Here is a 7314-nt window from a genome sequence, read left to right as displayed (position 1 = left end):
TAAAAACATATATTAAGAATATTTATTTAGAGAATAAATGTCGGTTGATTGTCGGATTTCATTTTTACACAATCTGAATTATGTGTTTCCATACTTCCCCATACACACTAGAGAAATACAACTTACAACAAAGTCAACAACACAAAAAGAACCCACTCTAGTACTACATCCAACATTAGGAAAGTTGTTCGGATCTATGTATTTTGAGACTTATTCAAGAGCAAGAATAATATGAAAAACTATCTCCTCTCCCATGTATGTAGGCACATTGCCGAACCATATTAAATCTGTATTTGTGTGTATGTTTTTTGTTGCTTTATGGTATCAGAGTGAGAAGTTCAATCGGTCATTATCAAAGAACGGAGTTTTTCATCTCTGTTCATCAAGTGCGTGCGCATAGGTCGGTCCTTCAGTTAGACCTATTTTTTTTGCGCTGTTATTTTAATGGCTGCTGAGAATACCAAAACCATAGTCCATGATTTCGAGATTAATCCAAGCATGAAGCTTTCCTCAGTTCCTTTGAATGAGCTTAATTACATCCCTTGGTCTAGGGCTGTTTCCTTGTCTCTTGGTGGAAAGTCTAAACTAGGTTACATTAATGGAAAAAATGGTATGCTGAGTGTAGATGATCCTAAGCTTGAAGAATGGCAATCAAATGATCAACTCATCATGTCTTGGCTACTCAATTCTATGGAACCCAAGATAGCTAAATTTTTTACTTTTTCCGAATTTGCCAAGGACCTATGGGAATCTGTCAAGGAAATGTATGGACACCAAAATAATGCTGCTCGAATCTTCCAATGAAAACATGAGATTGCTGAATCTAACCAAGGTCAAAATTCATTTATTGAACATCTTGGGAAAATGAAGAGCATGTGGGATGGGATGAACTAGCCATGTATCGTCCCCATACCAAGGACTCCAACGTTCTATTAAAAAGAGCTGAAGAGGATAAAATATTTCAGTTACTTGGTAGCTTGAAATCGGAGTATGAAAGTCTTCGAAGCTACATTCTTATGAGTTCAGAGCTTCCATCATTTTCTAATGTTTGTGCGATTATTCAGTGAGAAGAACCAAGAAAAAAGATCATGAGCACTGAGTCCAAACCAGTGGCTGAATTGCATAATTTGGATTGTCTTCTCAACTTCACACCTAAAATTGATAAACAATCGGTTTTTGTTGCTAATGGGATTTCAGTCCCTATCCAAGGCCATGGGAAAATAAATCTTTTTAAAGATTATCCTAGTTCAGAAGTGCTTTATATTCCTTCCTTTCCAACTCAACTTTTTATTTGTTGGGAAAATCACTTACAACTTAAATTGTGATGTCATTTTTTCTTTGACGTCTGTGGTATTTCAGGATCGAACCACAGGGTAGAAGATTGGTGAGGGCATCTATTCTAATGGCCTATACTTACTTAACTAAACCGATAAAGCATTGCACGTTGATTCTCTTCAGGCTAGTCATGTTTGGCATAAATGATTGGGCCATCCCTCTAATCGGGTGTTGTTTCATCTTTTCCCTTCTATGTCTACTAAATCACATACATGTGAGGTGTGCCAACTTTCTAAATAGACCCGTCTTCCATTTGTTTCTTCAGTATCTGAATCTACTGAACCTTTTGAATTGATTCATTTTGATTTGTGGGGTTCTTGCTCCAACTGACTCTTATGATGGTTATAAATATTTTGTTTTATTTATTGAGGATCGGTCTCGTGCTACTTGGCCTTATTTGTTGAAATCTAAAACTGAAGTTGTTTCTATTTTCAAGGACTTCATGCTTGCAAATCAATTTGGTGCTCGTATTATGATTGTTCGTCCTGATAATGACAGAGTACATTAAGTACCTTTTTCAGACTATCTAAGAAGTAAAGGAATTATCCATCAAATTAGTTGTGTTGGTACACCTCAACAAAACGGTGTTGCTGAAAGAAAAAATCAACACCTTCTAGAAGTAACTAGATCTCTGATGTTTCAGATGAAGGTTCCTAAATAATATTGGTCTCATGGAGTCCTTGTTGCTACTTACCTGATAAATAGACTTCCTAGTCGTGTTATTGGTTTTATATCTCCTCTTGAGGTTCTTAGAAATCGAAAACCTGATCTCTTGCACTTACGAGTGTTTGGATGTTTGTGTTATGTGCACGTCTTAGCAAAAAAAACGAGACAAACTTGAGCCACGTGCCACAAAGTGTATTTTTTGGGTATTCCTCCACAAAAAAAGGGGTACAAGTGTTATGATCCTAAAAATCACAAGTTTATTTCTCGTGACGTTCACTTCGTTGGAAAAGAATCCTTCTTTAAAAGTCAGTTGAGTAGCAATTCAGGGGCTTGGTTTGAGGGGGAGTGTTTCACTGATACTGTTCCTCTTCCAATTACTACATCTATTCCAACTTCGATCAAACACACTGAATGAATCAGAACCAAATAATGAGATGATGATTTTTGATTCTGTTACTCCAGAACCTCAAGAAGTTGTAGATTCCCCTCCTGACATTGTTCAACGTCGATCATCAAGAACTACTCGGCCACCAACCCGGATGCAAGATTTTTTTATTTATCATGCTGTATCTTTTCCCATTCAAAATGATTTAGACTATAACAATGTCTCTCACTCTCATTTAGCATTCTTGAGTCATACTTCCAACACAATTGAGCCTACTAATTTTCAAGAAGCTAATGCCCAATCAGTGTGGAGAAAAGCAATGAGGGAGGAACTTCAGGGTCTTGATGAAAATAATACTTGGAACATTGTCAGATTACCAATTGAAAAAAAACCTGTGGGATGTCAATGGGTTTATAAAATCAAGTACAACAATGATGGAACCGTCGAGAGACATAAAACAAGATTAGTTGCTAAAGGTTTTACACAAACTCATGGAGTTGACTACGAGGAAACATTTACTCAAGTCGCAAACATGAGTACTGTTCGGATGCCCCTGTCTGTAGCAGTTAATCAGGATTGATTGTTGTTTCAGATGGATATAAAAAATGAATTCTTGCATGGAGACTTGGAAGAAGAAATATATACGAGTCTACCTCCAGGACATCCACAAGAGTCACAGGAAGGCTTAGTTTGCAAATTGAACAAAGTCCTTTATGGTCTCAAGCAATCACCCCGAGCCTGGTATGCTAAACTTAGTTCTGTCCTTGTAAATAATGGGCTACAAAGAAGTGCAGCAGATTCCTCTATGTTCGTTAAAAAGGGAGTATCTGGCACTATTGTGACTTTGGTTTATGTTGATGATATTGTTATTACAGGGGATGACCAAAATGGGATAATGAAGCTGAAATCTCTTCTTCACAAGAAGTTTGCCATTAAAGATGTGGGAATCTTAAAATACTTTCTAGGAATAGAAATTGCTTATTAAAAAAAAAGGGTTTATTCCTCAATCAAAGAAAATATGTCTTGGACTTGCTAAAGGAAATAGGGAAACTCGGTGTCAAGCCTATAGAAACTCTTACAGATAGCTATGGAAAACTTGGAATAGATGGAGAACTACTATCTAACATTGGTCAATTTCAGAGACTAGTTGGTCACTTAATTTATTTAACCATTACTCGTCCTGATATTGCCTATGCAGTTAGCATAGATAGTCAATTCATGCATGCTCCAAGAACTAGTCATATGAAAGCAGTTACTCAAATCCTTCAATACTTGAAGGCTTCTCCAGGTCGAGGAATATGGATGAAAAAAAATGGTCATACTTGAATTACTGTCTACACTGATGCCAATTGGGCGGGAAGCCCAGTTGATCGTAGATCTACAACTGGGTATTGTACGTTCATTGGGGGAAATTTGATTACATGGAAAAGTAAAAAAAAAAACAAAATGTAATTGCTCGTTCTAGTGCTGAAGCGGAATTTAGAGCAATGGCATCTACAACAAGTGAATAAATTTGGATCCGTGCTTTATTAAATGATTTGGGGTTTATTTCCTCTCAACCTACGGAAATGTTTTGCGATAATCAAGCAGCCATACACATTGCCTCAAATCTTGTGTTCCATGAGAGAACAAAACACATTGAGGTCGATTGTCATTTGTGCGAGAAAATGTTCAAGCCAACAACATTTGTACTCCATACGATTGTAGTAAACAACAGCTAGCAGACATTTTTAAACAAAGCCTGCCATCAACACAATTCCAACAGTTCTTGTCCAAGTTGGGCTCGATCGACATTTACACTCCAACTTGAGGAGGATTGTTGGCAGAGAAGGAAGAAAGAAAGTATTGGAAACTTAATCTTGAGAATCCTTAAAATATTGGAAACTTGATCTTGAGAAAATTTATTATTTGAGGATTCTTACTATACACGTCGTGGACTCTTGCTGTCCAAGTTGTATTAGGAAAGTTGTTCTTTGTTTTGGTTAATTATCTCTATGTATTTTGAGGCTTATTAAAGAGCAAGAATAATAAGAAAAACTCTCCTCCTCCTCCATGGATTTAAGCATATGGCCGAACCACATTACATCTGTCTTTGTGTGTGTTTTTTTTGTTGCTTTATGCTCCTTGACCTTGAGACTTCTATTGTAAATTATTTAGAAATGACCCAAATGCCCCTATGTGTGTGAGAAGTGAGAACCCTTATATTACTAAGGCTATTGGTAAGATCAACAAAGTTAGAAATCAATTAAAAGGACTTTATTGATTGATACATGCATTTTGCATGGGAATATATATATATATATATATATATATATATATATATATATCATTTTACTGGGAGTTGGTCATTCAAATATTGGAGTTCTCTGCAACTCAAGGTTGGATTACTTTTTTCCATGGGCGATTAAATAGTACTAGAATTGTAAAATTGTAATTAACTCACATCGTCAACTCTCTTAAGTCGATCTCTACGATATAATATATGTTTTTAAGGGTGAGTTACCAAAACATGCAGTGATATCATCCTATTTATGAAACTAGAATAATGTTGAAGTGATCTAAAGATCGTACCTCATATCTCACTTTTCTGATGTGGATCTATGGTTCCTACACTCTTCCACATCAGAAAAGTGAGGTATGAAGTACCTTGAGGTCACTCCAAGATGACTCCTCAAACTATTTACAAAGTTTTTAAATAGGCATTTTTGATGAATGAGTTATTTTTTTTAAATGATTAAAAATCTATTAGTAAACACCCAAAATACTGGTTATGCCCTTGTTATATACATTATTATGTCTTACGTTTATTTTAAATAAAATAAATTAATAATTACCGCCAAGACCATAAAAATGTGATTTGATAAATCTGTATTGTCACAATAATTTCAAGATCTCTGGTCCCTGAGCCAGTAAATTTCTCTATTTTTAATATATTCAACCTTATCATTTATTCATCGTTTTGACCTAATCTTAATATCCTTTGTAGGAAACCATTGATTTCTTTAATTAAAATCCATCAAAATCTACTTTCTAAAAATCTTTTCCGAAAAAAGTCATCTTTAACCTCTTCAACCATTAGGAAAAAATAATTTTAATTTTAATACATCATTTTCATCGACCTTGCCTTATTATTTGTGGGAAATTAATATTTGATTTTTCTACTCAAAATTCCATCGTTTTCTACTCCCTAGAAATCCTATCTTGTCTTGAGGATTGAAAGTTGAACTATAAATAAAATCTTAGCGTTGAGGATAAAGATTTTTACAATAAGTTGAAGATGATTCGTTTTGAGAAGAAAAATTGAAGGTTTTTTTCATCTAATGGTTGAAGACAAGGGCATTTGGGTCATTTCTTATTAATCTATCAGAGAAGATTGAAACCAAGGGCATGTCATCTAATTAGAAAACATGGGATATCTCAAATATTTTTCAAAACTTGGAGGGTATGGGCAAGGAATCTCAAATTTTTTGAGAACTTTTATTAGCACCCCAACTTTTACTTATTGCACACCTCTAAAAGAAAAAAATAAATGATTGGGTGCTTTAACTATATCTCTTCCCGTTTTGAAAAGTATTTGAGATATCCCTATATTTTCCAAAATGATGACATACGTCCCTTGAATTCAGTATTCATTTAGAAACTGACATAAGGTGACTTGAATGCCCTCATCTTCAACCTATATCCTTCCTAATATATTTTTTTCTCTCAAAACCAGTTATCTTCACCTGAAGATACTATATATCTACTTCAAGCTTCAAACCTAAAGCAAGGTGTTGAAGATAAGCTTAAATAGATTAAAATAGCCTGAAGTTTTTATCTCCGATCTGGCTAGAGATTGAAGGTGAGGGCATTTTGATTATTTATAATTAATCTATAAGAGAAGACCATGGTCAAGAGGAATATATAATCAATTTGAATGAACTCGTCATCTCTCTATCTCTCTCTCTCTCTTATCTCAAAAACACTTATAATGTGTAATTGAGAGTCAAATTACCATTATGTCCTCATAGAGTTCCTTTATTTACACCTACATATTTCATAATATCTCTTATGTATGCTTCAACGACAATTACAGATCACGTGAAGCATAGACTCCAACGTCGTCATGGTAGCTGACGCAATTATCGAAATAGTCCAAGAAGTTTTAAGAGTCCTTTACCCCAAATTCTAAAGTGTTATTTATATTTTCTCCCCTAAAGTAAAAGAAACTCTCATCAAACCTTATTTCTTTAATTTTATTACAAATTCTCCCCTCTTAAAACATATGTTTAAATGACAGGATGATCCCCCATTTTGCATCTATCAAGTATATTTTCCAACACCCTTAAAAATATGAATAATGATATAAATGCACGCGACTTTTGATACATGACTAATGCGGCAAGGGTACAAAATCACAAATCTTTTTCCTGTGTATCCCAAAGAAAAGATCCGTGGTTCTGTGCCCTTGCCACGTGCATACCAACCATGTATCAAAAATCGTGTGCATTCATCACGACTCTAAAAGGTGATTACACAATATTATTCATAATAAGTGTGATTTACTTTCTCTATACATTCTAAAAAAAAATTAGAACTTGTTGATAAACTCGATGTTTTCAGTCAATTGAGAAATATACATTTTTTTTTTAAGACTTAATTTTTTTTAAGTACCAAAATCTTTTTGTATTTTATCCAAAATGAAGTGAACCCTTTTTTTTTATATTATATAATTGTGGGTATCCTCACCCTTTGGGTGAGACTAATCCCATAACCACACACACCGCCCTCTCGGAAAGTACTAAGCACAATTGGTTGACGGGGTTATGAATGATTTTATGAAAGGGGAGAATTTGTAAGAAAGATAGAAAAGTAAGGTTTGTAGTGAGATTTCTTAATTTTAGGAGGATAATGTAAATAGTACTTAGTTGGATTTGATTTGGGCCTGT

General features: G+C 34.6%; 1 pseudogene; it reads left to right on the top strand.

Moving 5' to 3' along the window:
• Positions 1 to 444: 444 nt before the first annotated feature.
• LOC147393379 (uncharacterized) lies at positions 445 to 1067 on the top strand (annotated as a pseudogene).
• The last annotated feature ends 6247 nt before the right edge of the window (positions 1068 to 7314 follow it).

The sequence above is a fragment of the Akebia trifoliata genome, chromosome 10, assembly GCF_017979445.1.
Source record: "Akebia trifoliata isolate Shusen 1 chromosome 10, ASM1797944v1, whole genome shotgun sequence".
In the NCBI taxonomy this organism is placed as follows: Eukaryota; Viridiplantae; Streptophyta; class Magnoliopsida; order Ranunculales; family Lardizabalaceae; genus Akebia; species Akebia trifoliata.
This window is presented reverse-complemented; position numbering and strand designations above follow the sequence as displayed.